Here is a 17,549-nt window from a genome sequence, read left to right as displayed (position 1 = left end):
GCAATGAACTTGAAAGTGGAAGCTTTAAAAGACGCTGGTAAAGGATTATAATTCGAGCATCAAAACAGTGATTTCCCCCCCTTGATTGCAGGGGAGGAGGGGGGAGAAGGTCTGAAAGTTATTTCCCTGCAAAAAAGAGAGTAAGAGGAGCTAAAATCCACCGCTTAAAACCTTGGACTCGGGCTGTCAAGGGACATTGATACTGCCGTACTGGGAAACGCGCTGTCAAAAGACAATGTAACATTCTGACAGCTAGCTCTGCAAGAGGGATACTTTGACTTTGAAAAGTCCCACTGAATTTGAAACTGTTGTTATTTGCGGCTAAGGGGGGATCTTTGAAAGTTGGACAGTCATTTTATTGTTACAATTTGGAACTACTACTGTGTCCCCCTAGAGGAACTTTGAAATTGCTACAACTGGCCAGGGAATTTTCCACCTTGAATTGGCTAGACTAAAGGGGAATTTTCCACCATAAACAAGCAAGTGTGGGGCTGACCTTGACTCTTAGATAAAGTGTTATGGCAGACTCGACTCAGGAAAAAACAACAAGATCTGGCAAAATTAGACAGCAGCAGCGTAGACCATCAGCACCCAGCCTTCCGGCCCCATCAGGGGAAGATTTAGCCCAGGTGGCCTCCAAAGGAATGGCAGCTGAAGGGGGTTTATCTTCGGCCTTAGATAAAATTTTTGAATCTTTGGAAAAGTTGAGCAAACAAGTGGCTGAAGCGACAACTAAAATTGATCAAAATACAACAAGCATTAATAACTTGGGGCAGAAGGTGAACTCAAATACAGAATCTATTGAGAAACTGCTGCAGGAATCTACTTTGAATCGAAAAACAGCTGAAGAGGCCAAGCAAAAAGCATTGGCTGTAGAGGAAAAGATAGAGGAAAAGATTCCACCGATATGTAAGCAGCTGGAGGACCATAAGTCATTGCTGTCTATGATTGAATTGAAAGAAAAACAGACAAATCTAAGGGTCAGGGCTGTACTGAACTTGAGAAAGATAACCTGAGTGACTTTCTTACACAGGAATTTACTGACTTTTGGGATTTAGAACCAGACAAACCAGATTTCAAGATACTAAGTGCCTTCAGACTTGGAAGAGGGGGGAGAAAGGACAGGGTGAGAGACTGTCTGATTACCCTCTGATCAAGAGAGGAGAGAGACAGAATATTGAGTTTGCACTTCCAGAAGACCTTGGAAATAAAGGGATCATAAGTGGAGATATTTAAGGACATCCCTAAACATCTCTTGGATCTCAGGTCTAACTACGGAGACTTGGTGGCCCTGCTAAGAGCAAATAGAATTATCTTTAGGTGGGAATTCCCTCAAGGCCTATCCTTTACTTATAAAGGGAAAAAGTTCAAAATAAGATCAGTGGGACAAAAAGAAACATTTCTGAAAGATCACGAAGAAGACTTACAAAAAGAAACTGGAAAAGAGCCCAGAGCTTTAAAACCAGGAATACAGGACATAGTATCACTACCTTTGGGGTTGGACAAGCTAGAGAAGGTGATACCACCAACAGAACAAGCGCAATTACTTGGTGCAGTCGGAGGAAAAGCAAAATAAATACATCATGTCTCTGCAACTCTTAAGTTGGAATATTCATGGACTTAATTCCCCGGAGAAAAGGAAAAAAGTCTTTCATCTATTGAAAAAGGAACAATTGGACCTGATTTGTTTGCAGGAAACTCATGTGATAAGGCTCCATAGGAAAGTACTGATTAATAAAAGATTGGGTCAGGAATTTATTTCATCGGATAATGTCAAAAAGAGAGGAGTTGTAATTTATGCGAAAGAGAGCCTATCGCCTAAATTTATTTTTAAAGATGATCAAGGAAGATATGTGGCAATTGAAATTCAAATACAAGGAGAAAAATTTCTGATAGTAGGAGTATATGCTCCAAATGAGGGGAGATCTGAATTTTACAAGAAGTTGCATGTGACATTGATGGACTATATGGATTACAACATTATAATGATGGGAGACATGAATGGAGTGGTATCCACAAATATGGACAAGTCTCAGAGACAGGTAGTCACCAAAGATGGCAGACTACCAAAAACCTTTTTTGAGTTGACTGACAATATGGACTTGATTGACATTTGGAGAATAAAGAACCCCCTGGCTAGGGAGGGAACCTTCTTCTCTGAAGCCAAAATGACATGGACAAGAATTGACCAAATCTGGATTACTAGAGGACTGGCACCTAAGACTTGAAAAGTGGAAATTTGCCCTAAAACCTGCTCCGACCATAATGCCGTGAAAATGGAGATGAAACTAACACCTACCGGCTCCTTCAGATGGAGGATGAATGACACCTTGTTTAGAGATCAAGAAATCACCAAGAAGGCCCAAAAAACCTTGAGAGACTATTTTGACACCACCACTGAAAAAAGAGTAATGTGGGACGCAAGTAAAGCAGTTATGAGAGGGTTTCTAATTCAACAGAATGCAATAAAGAAGAGAACCCAAAATGAGAAAAAAGATAAAATCTTGGAAAAAATAAAAGAGGGGGAGAAGAAACTGAGAGCGAAACCCAAATCACAAGAGATTCTGAGAGAAATAAAGTTACACCAAGTTCAATATATGAAGATGATGAATCAGGAAATAGAATGGAAAATTAAACAGATGAAACAAAGGACATTTGAATCGGCTAATAAATGTGGAAAACTGCTAGCATGGCAAATGAAAAAAAGACAAAAACTCAACACCATTACCAACTTGGAAGTGGAAGGAAAGAACATCCAGAATCCAGTGGAAATTAGAAAATGCTTCCAGAGGTACTTTAAACAGCTATACACACAAGGGCCACAGAAAGAGTGTGACTTAGACAAATTTTTAAAAACAAATGGGCTTCAAAAAATCTCTCAAGAAAATAAGCTAATGCTGAACTATAAAATAACAGAACAGGAGGTGGAAGGTGCCATCCAGAACATGCAGCTGGGCAAATCTCCAGGGCCAGATGGTTTAACCTCTAAATACTATAGATCTTTGAAGGACTGGATAATTCAACCATTAAAGGAGGTTTGTAACGAAATCTTAGAGGGGAAAAAAGCGCCAGAGTCGTGGAAAGAAGCTTATATTACACTGATACCGAAAAATGAGACTGAAAAGACGCAACTTAAGAACTACCGCCCCATATCCCTGCTGAATGTGGATTACAAAATTTTCGCAGATATCTTGGCGAAAAGGTTAAAAAAGGTATTAGTAGAAGAGATCCATAAAGACCAAGCTGGCTTTCTCCCAGGTAGACACTTGTCTGATAATACGAGGAATATAATTGACATTTTGGAGATGCTGCAAGTAAATATTAATACTAAAGCAATTTTAATTTTTGTTGATGCGGAGAAAGCCTTTGATAATATTTATTGGAGCTTCATGAAGAAAAATCTTCAGGGGATGGGAGTGGGTCAAGGGTTTGAAAACGGTATAAGTGCAACATACTCAGAACAAAAAGCTAAGTTAATCGTTAATAATGTGGTAACAGAGGAATTTAAGATAGAGAAAGGGACACGACAAGGCTGCCCAATTTCCCCATTGCTTTTTATTTCGGTCCTGGAGGTGTTGCTAAATATGATTAGAAGGGACCGTTTGATTAAAGGTATACAGGTCGGAGCCAAACAGTACAAATTGAAAGCTTTTGCAGACGATTTGGTATTGACGTTACAGGAGCCAGAATCTAGTACTAAAAGAGTATTAGAATTGATTCAGGACTTTGGTCATGTAGCAGGATTTAAGTTGAACAAGTTAAAAACTAAGGTGCTTGAGAAAAATTTAACACCGATTGAGAAAGAGAGGTTTCAGAAGGAGACAGGTCTAACATTGGTTAAGAAAGTAAAATACTTGGGGGTTAATATGACTGCTAAGAATCTAAACCTATTTAAAGATAATTATGAGAAATGTTGGCTAGAAGTGAAAAAGGATTTAGAGATAAGGTCAAACCTGAAGCTTTCCTTGTTAGGCCGAATTGCTGTTATAAAGATGAATGTATTGCCAAGAATGTATTGCCAAGAAGTGGCAGAGAGACATTTCAAAATTTGTCTGGCAGGGCAAAAAGCCCAGAATAAAATTTAAAATATTAACTGATGCAAAGGATAGAGGTGGATTTGCCCTGCCAGACCTTAGACTTTATTATGAATCAGCAGCATTCTGCTGGTTGAAAGAATGGCTGCTTCTTGAGAACACAGACATTTTGGATATAGAAGGTTTCAACAATGTATTTGGGTGGCATGCATATTTGTGGTATGACAAGGTTAAAGCACATAAAACATTTAAAAACCATATTGTCAGAAAAGCATTGTTAAATGTCTGGATAAGATACAATGACTTACTGGAAAACAAAACCCCTAGGTGGTTGTCACCGATGGAAGCAAAGGCCCAGAAAAGGCTCAATATGGAGTCCAAATGGCCGAAATATTGGGAAATTTTGGAACAAGAAGGAGACAAATTGAAATTGCAGAGCTTTGAGAAATTAAAAGATAAAGTGCGAGACTGGCTTCATTACTATCAGATAATGGAGGCATACAATTTGGATAAGAAAATTGGCTTCCAGGTGGAAAAATCAAAACTAGAAACAGAACTGTTAGAACCCAATACTAAGACATTGTCAAGAATGTACAACTTGTTGCTGAAATAGAATACTCAGGATGAAACTGTGAAATCTGCTATGATTAAATGGGCACAAGATCTAGGACATAATATCATGTTTGCTGACTGGGAACAGTTGTGGACCACAGGTATGAAATTTACGGCATGTAATGCCTTAAGAGAGAATATTATGAAAATGATATACAGGTGGTACATGACACCAGTCAAGCTTGCAAAAATTTACCATGTGCCCGATAATAAATGCTGGAAATGTAAGGAAAATGAAGGTACTTTTTTTCACCTTTGGTGGACGTGCCCAAAGATTAAGGCTTTCTGGGAAATGATATATAATGAATTGAAAAAGGTATTTAAATATACCTTCTTGAAGAAACCAGAGGCCTTTCTCTTAGGCATAGTCGGCCAATTGGTGCTAAAGAGGGACAGAACTTTCTTTATGTATGCTACAACAGCAGCAAGAATTCTTATTGCAAAGTTTTGGAAGACACAAGACTTACCCACACTGGAGGAATGGCAGATGAAATTGATGGACTATATGGAATTGGCGGAAATGACTGGCAGAATCCGAGACCAGGGAGAAGAGTCGGTGGAAGAAGATTGGAAGAAATTTAAAGACTATCTACAGAAATATTGCAAAATTAATGAATGTTAGAATGATGTTGGATTGAAGTTAAGTGGTTTCTAGCTGCAATGGTATAAAAGAATATAGAAAAATTGGATTTTAAATACGTAAAAACCTAATGCTATAATATATTAAGATTAAAGATCAGGATTAAAAAGGAGGGAAAGGAATTGCTGAACTAATAAATTGAACTGGAATACAAAAAAGGGAGGTATGAGGAGGTCCGGGAAACAAGTAACTGAAAGAGAAGCGATGAAAAGATGGAATTGTTTTTAATTGTTCTTTTTTTTGTATTTTGTATTTTGTATTTTTCTTTTTTCTATTTTTCTTTTTCTTATTTATGTATCTTTCTTTTGAAACTTTAATTAATATCATTTAAAAAAAACAAACAAAAAACAATTGTTATGTGAGATTGCTTGCCAGTGCCCCTGGTAGAATCATAGAATCATAGAGTTGGAAGAGACCACAAGGGCCATCGAGTCCAACCCCCTGCCAAGCAGGGAACACCATCAGAGCACTCCTGACATATGGTTGTCAAGCCTCTGCTTAAAGACCTCCAAAGAAGGAGACTCCACCACACTCCTTGGCAGCAAATTCCACTGTCGAACAGCTCCTACTGTCAGGAAGTTCTTCCTAATGTTTAGGTGGAATCTTCTTTCTTGTAGTTTGGATCCATTGCTCCGTGTCCGCTTCTCTGGAGCAGCAGAAAACCACCTTTCTCCCTCCTCTATGTGACATCCTTTTATATATTTGAACATGGCTATCATATCGCCCCTTAACCTCCTCTTCTCCAGGCTAAACATGCCCAGCTCCCTTAGCCGTTCCTCATAAGGCATCGTTTCCAGGCCTTTGACCATTTTGGTTGCCCTCCTCTGGACACGTTCCAGTTTGTCAATGTCCTTCTTGAACTGTGGTGCCCAGAACTGGACACAGTACTCCAGGTGAGGTCTGACCAGAGCAGAATACAGTGGCACTATTACTTCCCTTGATCTAGATGCTATACTCCTATTGATGCAGCCCAGAATTGCATTGGCTTTTTTAGCTGCCGCGTCACACTGTTGGCTCATGTCAAGTTTGTGGTCAACCAAGACTCCTAGATCCTTTTCACATGTACTGCTCTCAAGCCAGGTGTCCCCCATCTTGTATTTGTGCCTCTCATTTTTTTTGCCCAAGTGCAATACTTTACATTTCTCCCTGTTAAAATTCATCTTGTTTGTTTTGGCCCAGTTCTCTAATCTGTCAAGGTCGTTTTGAAGTGTGATCCTGTCCTCTGGGGTGTTAGCCACCCCTCCCAGTTTGGTGTCATCTGCAAATTTGATCAGGATGCCCTTGAGTCCATCATCCAAGTCGTTGATAAAGATGTTGAATAGGACCGGGCCCAAGACAGAACCCTGTGGCACCCCACTAGTCACTCTTCTCCAGGATGAAGAGGAACCATTGATGAGCACCCTTTGGCTTCGGTCAGTCAGCCAGTTACAAATCCACTGAGTGGTAGCATAGTCAAGACCACATTTTACCAGCTTCTTTACAAGAATATCATGGGGCACCTTGTCAAATGCCTTGCTGAAATCAAGGTAGGCTACATCCACTGCGTTCCCTTCATCTACCAGGCTTGTAATTCTGTCAAAAAACGAGATCAGGTTAGTCTGACATGACTTATTTTTCAGAAATCCATGCTGACTATTGGTGATCACAGCATTCCTTTCTAGGTGCTCACAGACTGTTTGCTTAATGATCTGCTCCAGAATCTTCCCTGGTATTGATGTCAGACTGACTGGGCGGTAATTACTTGGGTCCTCTCTTTTCCCCTTTTTGAAAATAGGGACAACATTTGCCCTCCTCCAGTCTGCCGGGACTTTGCCTGTTCTCCAGGAATTCTCAAAGATGACTGCCAGTGGTTCTGAGATCACATCTGCCAGTTCTTTTAATACTCTTGGATGCAGTTCATCTGGCCCTGGAGACTTGAATACATCTAGACTAGCCAAGTATTCTTGTACTATCTCCTTAGTTATTCTGGGCTGTGTTTCCTCTGTTGAATCATTTGCTCCAAATTCTTCAGGTCGGGCATTGTTTTCTTTATCGGAGAAGACTGGGGCAAAGAAGGCATTGAGGAGTTCAGCCCTTTCTGTGTCCCCTGTTTGCATTTCACCATCTTCTCCTCTGAGTGACCCCACTGTTTCTTTGTTCTTCCTTTTGCTACGAACATACCCATAAAAGCCTTTTTTGTTGCTTTTAACCTCTCTAGCAAGCCTGAGTTCATTCTGTGCTTTAGCTTTTCTGACTCTGTGTCTACACGTGCTGGCTATTTGTTTGAATTCCTCTTTGGTGGTTTCCCCCCTTTTCCATTTTTTGTACACATCCTTTTTTAATCTTAATTCAGTTAAATGTTCTTTAGATAACCACCCTGGCTTCTTTAGGCACCTTCCATGTTTCCGTCTCATTGGTATTGCCTGAAGTTGTGCTTTTAGTATCTCCCTCTTAACAAACTCCCAGCCATCATGAACTCCCTTTCCTTTTAGTATTACTGTCCATGGGATCTCACCCAGCACTTCCCTAAGTTTTATGAAGTCGGCTTTCTTAAAGTCAAGAAATTGAGTCCTAGTATGCTTGGCTGCTCCTTTCCGCTGTATAGTAAACTTCAGAAGAGCATGATCACTCGCGCCTAATGATCCTTCCACTTCTACCCCACTAACCAGGTCATCAACATTGGTTAGGACCAGATCTAAAATGGCTGTTCCTCTTGTTGCTTCTCCCACTTTCTGGACAATGAAGTTGTCTGCAAGGCCAGTGAGGAATCTGTTTGACCTTATGCTCTTGGCTGAGTTTGACATCCAACAAATATACGGGTAATTGAAGTCCCCCATTACTACTATCTCCCTTCCTTTTGCATGCTTGGCCATCTGTTCCAGGAAGGCATCATCTATGTCCTCCGTTTGGCTTGGGGATCTATAGTAAACTCCCACAATGAGGTCATTGTTATTCTTCTCTCCCTTAATTTTGACCCAAATGCTCTCACTTTGGCTTTGAGGTTCTAAATCTTGGATCTCTTCACAGGTATACACATCCCTGACATATAACGCCACTCCTCCTCCCTTTTTGTCTGGTCTGTTTCTCTGAAATAGATTGTATCCCCCCATTATTACATTCCAATCGTGGGACTTATCCCACCAGGTTTCAGTGATGCCTATTATGTCATATTTAGTTTGCTGTACCAAGAGCTCAAGCTCATCTTGTTTATTTCCCATGCTTTGCGCATTAGTGTACAGACATTGAAGTCCATTAATCATTCCCCCGTGTCTCTTATTTAAGGATTTTTTCCTCCCACCACTAGGTCTGCGTGCTGTTTGCTCCATTTGGTCTATGACATTTGGATGATCATCTTCATCAATTGATAGACTCCTACCTTCAGGAGCACTGTCTCCCTCCCCCACATTAGTCAGTTTAAAGCCCTCCTGATGAGGTTTCTGAGATTTTTGGCAAAAACATTTCTCCCAATCGTTGTGAGGTGCAGCCCATCGCTTGCCAGAAGTCCATCTTCAAGAAACTGCAGTCCGTGATCTAAGAATCCAAACCGTTCCTGTTTACACCATTTGCGAAGCCAGCTGTTCACTTCCACTATTTTTCCCTCTCTCCCTGGGCCACATCGTTCAACTGGGAGGACAGATGAGATGACAATTTGTGCATTTAATTGCTTCAATTTCCTGCCCAGAGCCTCGTAGTCTCTTTTGATCTTCTGGAGGCTATTGTTGCAGTGTCATTGGTTCCCACATGAACCAAGAGGAAGGGGTATTTGTCAGTGGGTTTTAAGATTCCTTGCAGTCGTTCAGTTACATCTTGGATCTTGGCCCCGGGGAGACAGCACACTTCCCGAGACATCTTCTCAGGCCCACAGATCACTGCTTCTGTTCCCCTCAGTAGGGAATCCCCTGTCACCACTACACGCCTCCTCTTAGGTTTGGTCGGGGTTCTTCCGTGAGCTGTCCGTTCCAAGGTCGCCTGCACATTCCCTGAGGACTGACTTTGCTGCTCGTCTTCATATACCTGATCGACTGTAATGAGGGAGAGATCCTCAAATGGAGTCTGCTCTTCGTCTTCCATGCTAGGGGAGAGGACCTCAAAGCGATTGTGTATTTCTAAACAATCAGAGCGAACCCTGGGCCTCCTACTTCTTTGAGTCACGTTTCTCCATATATCTAGCCTCCTTGTCAGGGGAGTCCCCTGTCTCCTCCTTGGTGGAGACGTTGTGCTCTGTTGCTTCCAAGAAAAGCTCCAGCTCCCTAATTCTTTGGAGCGTAGCTACACGTTCCTCCAGTTGCTGGACTTTGTCTTTTAAGAGGGCAATCAACATGCAATTGCTGCAGGTAAAGCTGCCTGCAACCTTTGGCAAGATGGCAAACATTGCGCAGGAACCGCAGGCGACTGCAGCTGTTCCCTCCCCCTCCATCTTGAGAACGTGTTGTTGGGGGTGGCTACAGCGGTCCTCCATCAAAAAAAGCGTGAAGACAGGACAAATAATTCCCCCCACACAAAAAAACCTAGGTCTCCCCCAACAAACGTTTGAGACTAGCTCCCCTAAATCTAAAAGATGGATCAAACTGCGCGTGCCGCTAGGCACGCGCCGCTGCCCTGCAAGCTCTGATAAGCTCCTCCCACAGCTAATCACCTGCCTCAACAGAAACCCTGCCCCCTCTGACCTTTGCACAGGGAGAGCAGCTAATCAGCCACAAAGAAACACACACACACAAGAAAACCCTTTTTGCTCCTTCTTCAACTGCTGCCCTGCAAGCTCAGGGCAAGCTCTGCCCTGCAAGCTCTGCCCTGCAAGCTCTGGTACCCAGAGTCAGGCTCTCTGGGGTCAGAGGCTTGGCAAAAGATCGGAAAAACCCTCTTTTCAGAACCGAGGGCTCCGATTCATTGTCTGCTCACTTGGCAGAAATGTGCAGATGCCGTCGCTAAATTAGGACCACAGGCATCTCCGTTGGCCCCTGCCCTTTTAGCCACAGCAGACAATCCCCCACCTTACCCAAAGCTTCTGCCTCCATCGCAACCTTGCCAACCTCCCTCCCTCCCTACGCCTCAGCCCACATCCACCCCCCATCCCTCCTTCACCTGCCTCAGCCCCTGCACACTCTCCTACAGGAGCTGTGCGCGCCGTGCTTTCTCAAGCTAGGCAGCAAGGGCTCCTCTCCTTAGAGGAAGAGGTTGGATGGGCTGGGGAAATGCCATCTGCTTTCCCTATCTCCTATGCAAACCCCGGCACTGCACAACAGCAGGTTATGTACGAGGCGCTTCCTTATTCTGTTCTGAGAGAATTAAGGAAAGCCATTACTGATTCTGGCCTCAAATCTTCTTATGTGCTAGGGATGCTGGAGGGGATCGCAAATGGTTACACAATGCTACCTCAAGATTGGAAGGATTTGATGCGCATGCTTTTATCTCCGGCTCAGTATGTGGTTTTTGAAAGTGAATTTAAGCATAGCGCAGCAGCCCTGGCTGATCCACAGCATTCAGCCAATCAACTTTTTGGTGCTGGTTCGTATGATAATATACCAGCCCAGGCGCAATTGACACCTTTACATTTCAGTCGCACCGCGACCTGTGTACAACGCGCCTTTCGGAAAGTCCCTATCTCAGGGCAGCCGCTGAGCTCCTTCGTTAATATTAAGCAACAACATTCGGAGCCTTACCATCAATTTATAGATAGATTGAAAGAATCAATCACTAGGCAGATTGATGACCCTACAGCTCAGAATGAATTGATGAAAAAATTGGCCTTTGAAAATGCAAACACCGATTGCAAGAAGGCTTTGCAGTCAATCATACATCGCCCCAAATATGACCTGGCCGATATGATTCAAACCTGTGCGGATGTTGGCAGCCAGAGCCACGCGATGTCTTTGCTTGCCGGTGCTATCCAGGCTGGCAATAAGCCTACAGGCAATTGCTTCAATTGCAAACGCCCAGGTCATTTTGCTAAACAATGCAGAGCCCCTGGCGGGGGAGCAAACAGGAATGGTGATGCCAATAAGGCTAAGCCTTCCAAAAAATGCCTGAAGTGCGGAAAAGGCTATCATTGGGCAAATCAGTGCAGGAGTTTGGGAAAACTCCATAGGGGCCCTGCTCTCGGGCCAGGACAAATAGAGAGCCCTCCGTCGTTAGTATCCACTATTGGAAATTTTTCTAATGATACACCCTCTGATTTTACCATTGATTTAATCAATCAAGAAACCAAAGACGCTGTTTTACCTGGTGAAATTGTGCTCATGCCCACCCAATTGGCGGGCCCACTACCACCTAAGGTCGCAGGCTTAATTTTACCCAAATTTTCTGTGGCCAAAGAAGGAATCCTGGTTATTCCAGGAGTCCTAGATCCTGACTATGTGGGCACAATCATGGTTCAACTTTGGAGCCATATGCCCATGCAGTTAAAAAAGGGTGAGTCTTGGGCGCATTTGGTGGTGCTCCCTTCTCATCCTATTGCTTCTATTATGGATAGTAATTTGCACGAGCTCTCTACCCTTTCTCCACAGCTGTTAGCTGTAATCCAGAGGATTGGTGAACAGAAACTTCTTCGTAAGTATAAAATCAATGGCAAAGTTCTGGAAGGCTTGATTGACACGGGCGCAGACATTTCTGTCATATCCAGTAGTTACTGGGACCCCACGTGGCCCCTTGAGTCTGCCTCTGCAGTTTGGGGCACACCTCAAACCTCTTCCAAAAGTGTACAGTGGCTGCCTGTTTCTCTGCCTGATAGCTCTGAAACCATTGCATACATCCAGCCCTGTGTGTTGAAAATCCACCTCAATCTGTGGGGCAGAGACTTACTACAACAATTACAAGCTACCATTCAATTTAATGAGTAAGCTTGCACTCCCCCTCAATTGGAAATCCACCACCCCTGTATGGGTGGAACAATGGCCCATAACGGGGGAGAAACTACTTGCTTTAAAACAATTGGTGAATGAACAATTATTGGCAGACCATATTGAGTCTTCTGTTAGCCCCTATAATACCCCCATCTTCGTCATAAAAAAGAAAAGTGGGAAATGGAGATTTCTCCAGGATTTAAGGAAAATTTATGACATCCTTGAACCCATGGGGCCTTTGCAGTGTGGTCTGCCTAATCCGAATGTGATCCCCCATTCTTATCAATTGGCTATCATAGATTTGCAAGATTGCTTCTTCTCCATCCCTTTACAGGAGAAGGATCGTAAATTCTTTGCTTTCACTGTTCCTGTGTTAAATAACAGCCAGCCCACGGAACGGTATCAATGGAAAGTCCTACCGCAAGGAATGCTGAATTCCCCTGCCATGTGCCAATATTATGTGAATCAAGCCCTTCAGCCTTTCCGTCTGCAGTATCCACACCTCTTAGTTTATCGTTACATGGATGATTTATTAATTACTGGGCCCCACCTTCCCCCTCAATGGAAACATGATATGGTAGCCTGTTTGTCACTTTATGGTTTGCAGATTGCTCCCGAAAAGGTGCAGGAATCCTCTCCTTTTCATTACTTGGGACACAAAATTATAGCTAGTTATTCCATTCCCATAGTCCCTGAGCTTCATGTTCCGAAAACAATGAAATATGTCCAGCTGCAGCAATTGCTGGGCAATATCAATTGGATAAGACCTTATTTTAAAATCCCTCTTGAAGTTTTACGGCCACTTTTTTCAGCCTTTAAAGGCCATCAATCTCCTGGTGAGCAAATTACCTTGACCTCCTCTCAACAGAAAACCGTTGCCCAGTTAAAGGAAATTATGCATCTCCACTGGGTTGACCAAGCAATTCTTAACCTTTTGCCAGATGTAGTCATAATGACAGATTCTGTCCAACCTTTTGCGGCCCTTATTCAGTCAGGCCCATCAAAAGTTCATATTATTGAATGGTTGTATTTACATCATACGCCAAAAAACACAGTGACTCCTTTAGTGGACCTCCTTGCTCAGCTCATCAGCAAGGGCCGTCGTCGATGTAAAAGCCTTTTTGGCTCTGATTGCCGCCAAATTATTGTGCCCATGCCCCTGGAGCAATGGGAGACTGTTCTTTCCACTAGCATGGATTTGCAGTGCGCTTTAGCCGATTGCCATGTCCCCGCCGACCCTCGCCTGCAAATGAGTAGACAATTTTCCTTATCTTTCTCTTCCATATTGTCTCCTGTTCCTTTGGATGCCCCTACTGTTTTTACTGATGGAGCCCCCTCCAGGGGGGTGGTCGCATGGCAACAAAATGAGGAATGGCACAGCCTCTATACTCTCCCACAAAAGTCAGCTCAGCGTTCTGAGTTAGCAGCTGCAGTTAAAGCTCTGCATCATTTCTCCTCACAGCCAATTAATTTGGTAGTGGACAGTCTTTATGTTGCAAATGTTATAACTCGTTTACAGGGCAGCTATGTAAGTCCCTTATTGGATGACAATTTATTGAGCCTTTTCCTGTCCTTACAATTGCTTCTCTCCAATCACTCCCATCCACTATTTGTGGTGCACATTCGCTCTCACCAACCCTTCCCAGGCTTTCTCACTGATGGTAATGCAAAAGCAGACTCTTTGCTTTGGGCTTTGCCTGTCTCCCCCATTGAAAGTCATGCTTTCCATCATCAGAATGCGAAAGCTCTTAGCCGCCAATTCCAAATTCTGTTGGAAGCGGCTCGTGCAATTATCCAACAATGCCCTCAATGCTCTAATCAGATTGGCCACCCCAGCCCTGGTGTCAATCCCCGTGGGCTGGAGGCCAACCAGTTGTGGCAAATGGATGTGACTCACTTCACCCCTTTTTCACCTTGGAAGTTCATACATGTCTGCATTGATACGTTTTCTGGCTTTATTTGGGCCACCCCTCAAAGGGGACAACAGGTTAAACATGTTTGTAATCATCTTGTTCGTGCCATGTCAGTCATGGGCAAGCCCCATTCCTTAAAAACTGACAATGCCCCAGCGTATTATGCAAAAACCTTTGCTCAGTTTTGTGAAACTTGGAATATTCACCATTTATTTGGCATCCCCTACAATTCTCAAGGCCAAGCAATTGTTGAACGTGCCAACCGCACCCTAAAAACTGCCTTGATTCGACAGGAAAAGAAGGCCGGAGTTCCAGCCTCACTTTCAGAAAAGGAAGGCTGGTTGGCTAGTGTTCGCTTTACTCTCAATCATTTGAATGTTTCCATACAGGATCATCAGCCCTATACTCGCCTCCAAAAACATTTCCAGCAAAAAGCGATACTTCCAGCCCCGCTGGTCCATTATAAAATATTAGCCTCCAACGAATGGAGTGAACCAGTAAAACTGATTACCTGGGGAAAGGGTTACGCTGCAGTTTCTACTCCACAGGGTGCTCGCTAGGTTCCCGCACGCTGCGTCCGCCTCTACCATGGCATGGCAACAGGCCCTGCAAAACCCGATACCGCGGTTCGACTGCCAACTCCAGATCGCCCAGGATGCAGCGCCCAGCCCCCCCAGGACTCGCAAGCGGGGAAATTGTAATGGACCAGTGACGTGGGGCCAGATAAAATCACTCTCATTTCAAGCTGAACAGCTTAGAAAGGAAAAGCAGCTAGAAGCAACCCCTGATAATTTGCTTCTGTGTCTCATCTCCTGCCTTAATATTAATTCCATGATAGTGCTCATTTTCAGTGTTTTGTTTTTGCCCCTCTCTGCTTCCGCTCCTAATGGTGGTGGTTCCACACCAATAAATGTGTGGGAATCTTTTGCAAAAACCCTCAATGTTTCTTCCTTTTGCTTAACCCGGCAGGTGAGATCCTTGGCTCTTGCCTTATCCCTGTTTGTCATGACCCTTCTGATATGCAAAATGATACCTGGTTTTTTTCATCCCTACCCCAAAATGATTCTCTCCGCACCCTTGGTTATTCCGGTTACCATAACCAAGTGCGCCGACGCCCACCTCTGGCCATTGATCTGTTGACCCCATACGTGGCTTCCTTTAATGTCACTTGTGCCCGTATGGTCAATTGCACGAAAACCAACTGTGTGAAAATGGGCAAGGATAATTTTAACTGCTCTAATTATGTAAATATTTCCTATGTATATAAATATAGGGAGCTGCCTGAAGGCTGGTTCTGGTCGTGCCCAGTCTATACATTCAATTATATTCCAGCAAACATCAGCCATGGCACACCCTGCTGCTTAAGCCGTTTGTCCATCATATTACCCAAAAAGCATCATCTGTCCCGCTCTAGATATCGCCGCTCTGTGGAATTGACTAATGATTGTGATGATTCTGTCTCTCTTCCCAGTAGATCTGAATATATCTCTTTAGCTGTTTCTCTCTTAGGAGTCCCTGGATTGGCTGTACGGAATAGTATGAACATTAACTCTTTAGCTTGCTCCGCAGCAAAGGCTTTGAATTTTACTTCACAAGCTCTTCACCTTTTGAATAAAGAACAGAGTGAACTCCAGCATGGACTTTTACAAAATCGTGCTGCTATTGACTATTTGCTGATGCTTCATCATTATGGCTGTGAACAAGTGAATGACATGTGTTGTTTTAATATTACTGATAATTCTAAAGCCATTCAAAAGCAAATCTCTCATTTGCAAAATCTTACACACCGCATTACACAGGACGTTGGATTTTCTGGCCTCTGGGATTCATTCACCCAGTGGCTCACTGGTTGGTTGCCAAATCTGAATTGGCTTCGTAATCTTTTTCAATATGCTATTGCCATAATATGTATATTAATTTTGCTATGCTGCTTCATCCAATGCATTCCTGGTCTCATACGTTTTTGGTCTCAGCTTTTCTCTCCCCCTCAGGTACCTAATAAAATTATTGCTGCCTACTTTGCGAAGTGGCAGCACCAGCTGTGAATAATAGGGGAGATGTGGGCAGACTTATTTTGGGCATGCGCTGGCATACCACGTATCCTGAAGTATTTTTGTCCAATTCACCCTGAAATCATATAGTAACACCTCGCAAATAAGAAAAAAAAGGGGGGAGATGATGGGAAGTTTTCTTTCTGTACATTCTTTTCTCACCACCCTGGAATGTTCAGTTCACATTGAGTTCATGAAACATCATATCCTGACCTGTTCTTAAAGCATGGTTGACCACATCTACTATCAATCATTAGTTATAGTTTAAGTCTTGCTATATCAATCATTAGTAATTGTTTAATTACGAGGTCTTCACGCCTGTCCAACTCTGTGTTCCTTTTCCCAACCTTTAATCTATTGATGATTAATGTCTTATATGCAACCCTTGCAATGTATTTGTGTTAACCAATCAGCAACAAGCACATACGTGGCAATGCTGTAATATTCAATAAAAGGGACTCCCCGAGACTTGCTCGGGAGATGCCTCCCAGATGACACTTGCTATTCGTCTGTCGTTTATTTAAACCCATCAGGTGATTAGATGTGGGAGGAGATTATCAGAGCTTGCAGGGCAGCAGCTGAAGGAGGAGCAAAAGGGTTTTCTTGTGTGTGTGTTTCTTTGTGGCTGATTACCTGCTCTCCCTGTGCAAAGGTCAGAGGGGGCAGGGTTTCTGTTGAGTCAGGTGATTACCTGTGGGAGGAGCTTATCAGAGCTTGCAGGGCAGCAGCTGAAGGAGGAGCAAAAGGGTTTTCTTGTGTGTGTGTTTCTTTGTGGCTGATTAGCTGCTCTCCCTGTGCAAAGGTCAGAGGGGGCAGGGTTTCTGTTGAGGCAGGTGATTAGCTGTGGGAGGAGCTTATCAGAGCTTGCAGGGCAGCAGCTGAAGGAGGAGCAAAAGGGTGTTCTTGTGTGTGTGTTTCCTTGTGGCTGATTAACTGCTCTCCCTGTGCAAAGGTCAGAGGGGACAGGGTTTCTGTTGAGGCAGGTGATTAGCTGTGGGAGGCGCGCCTGGCGGCGCGCGCAGATTGATCCATCTTTTAGATTTAGGGGAGCTAGTCTCAAACATTTGTTGGGGGAGACCTAGGGTTTTTTGGGGGGGGTTATTTGTCCTGTCTTCACGCTTTTTAAGATGGAGGACCACTGTAGCCACCCCCAACGACACGTTTTCAAGATGGAGGGTGAGGGAACAGCTGCAGTCGCCTGCGGTTCCTGCGCAATGTTTGCCATCTTGCCAAAGGTTGCAGGCAGCTTTACCTGCAGCAATTGTATGTTGATTGCCCTCTTAGAAGACAAAGTCCAGCAACTGGAGGAACGTGTAGCTACGCTCCAAAGAATTAGAGAGCTGGAGCTCTTCTTGGAAGCAACAGAGAACACCGTCTCCACCAAGTAGGAGATAGGGGACACCCCTGAGAAGGAGGCTAGTTCACCAACACAGGTGCCAGATATATGGAGAAACGTGACTCAAAGAAGTAGGAGGCCCAGG

The sequence above is a fragment of the Podarcis pityusensis genome, assembly GCF_964106645.2.
Source record: "Podarcis pityusensis genome assembly, chromosome: 12".
NCBI lineage: Eukaryota > Metazoa > Chordata > Lepidosauria > Squamata > Lacertidae > Podarcis > Podarcis pityusensis.
Note: the sequence above shows the minus strand (reverse complement) of the source record.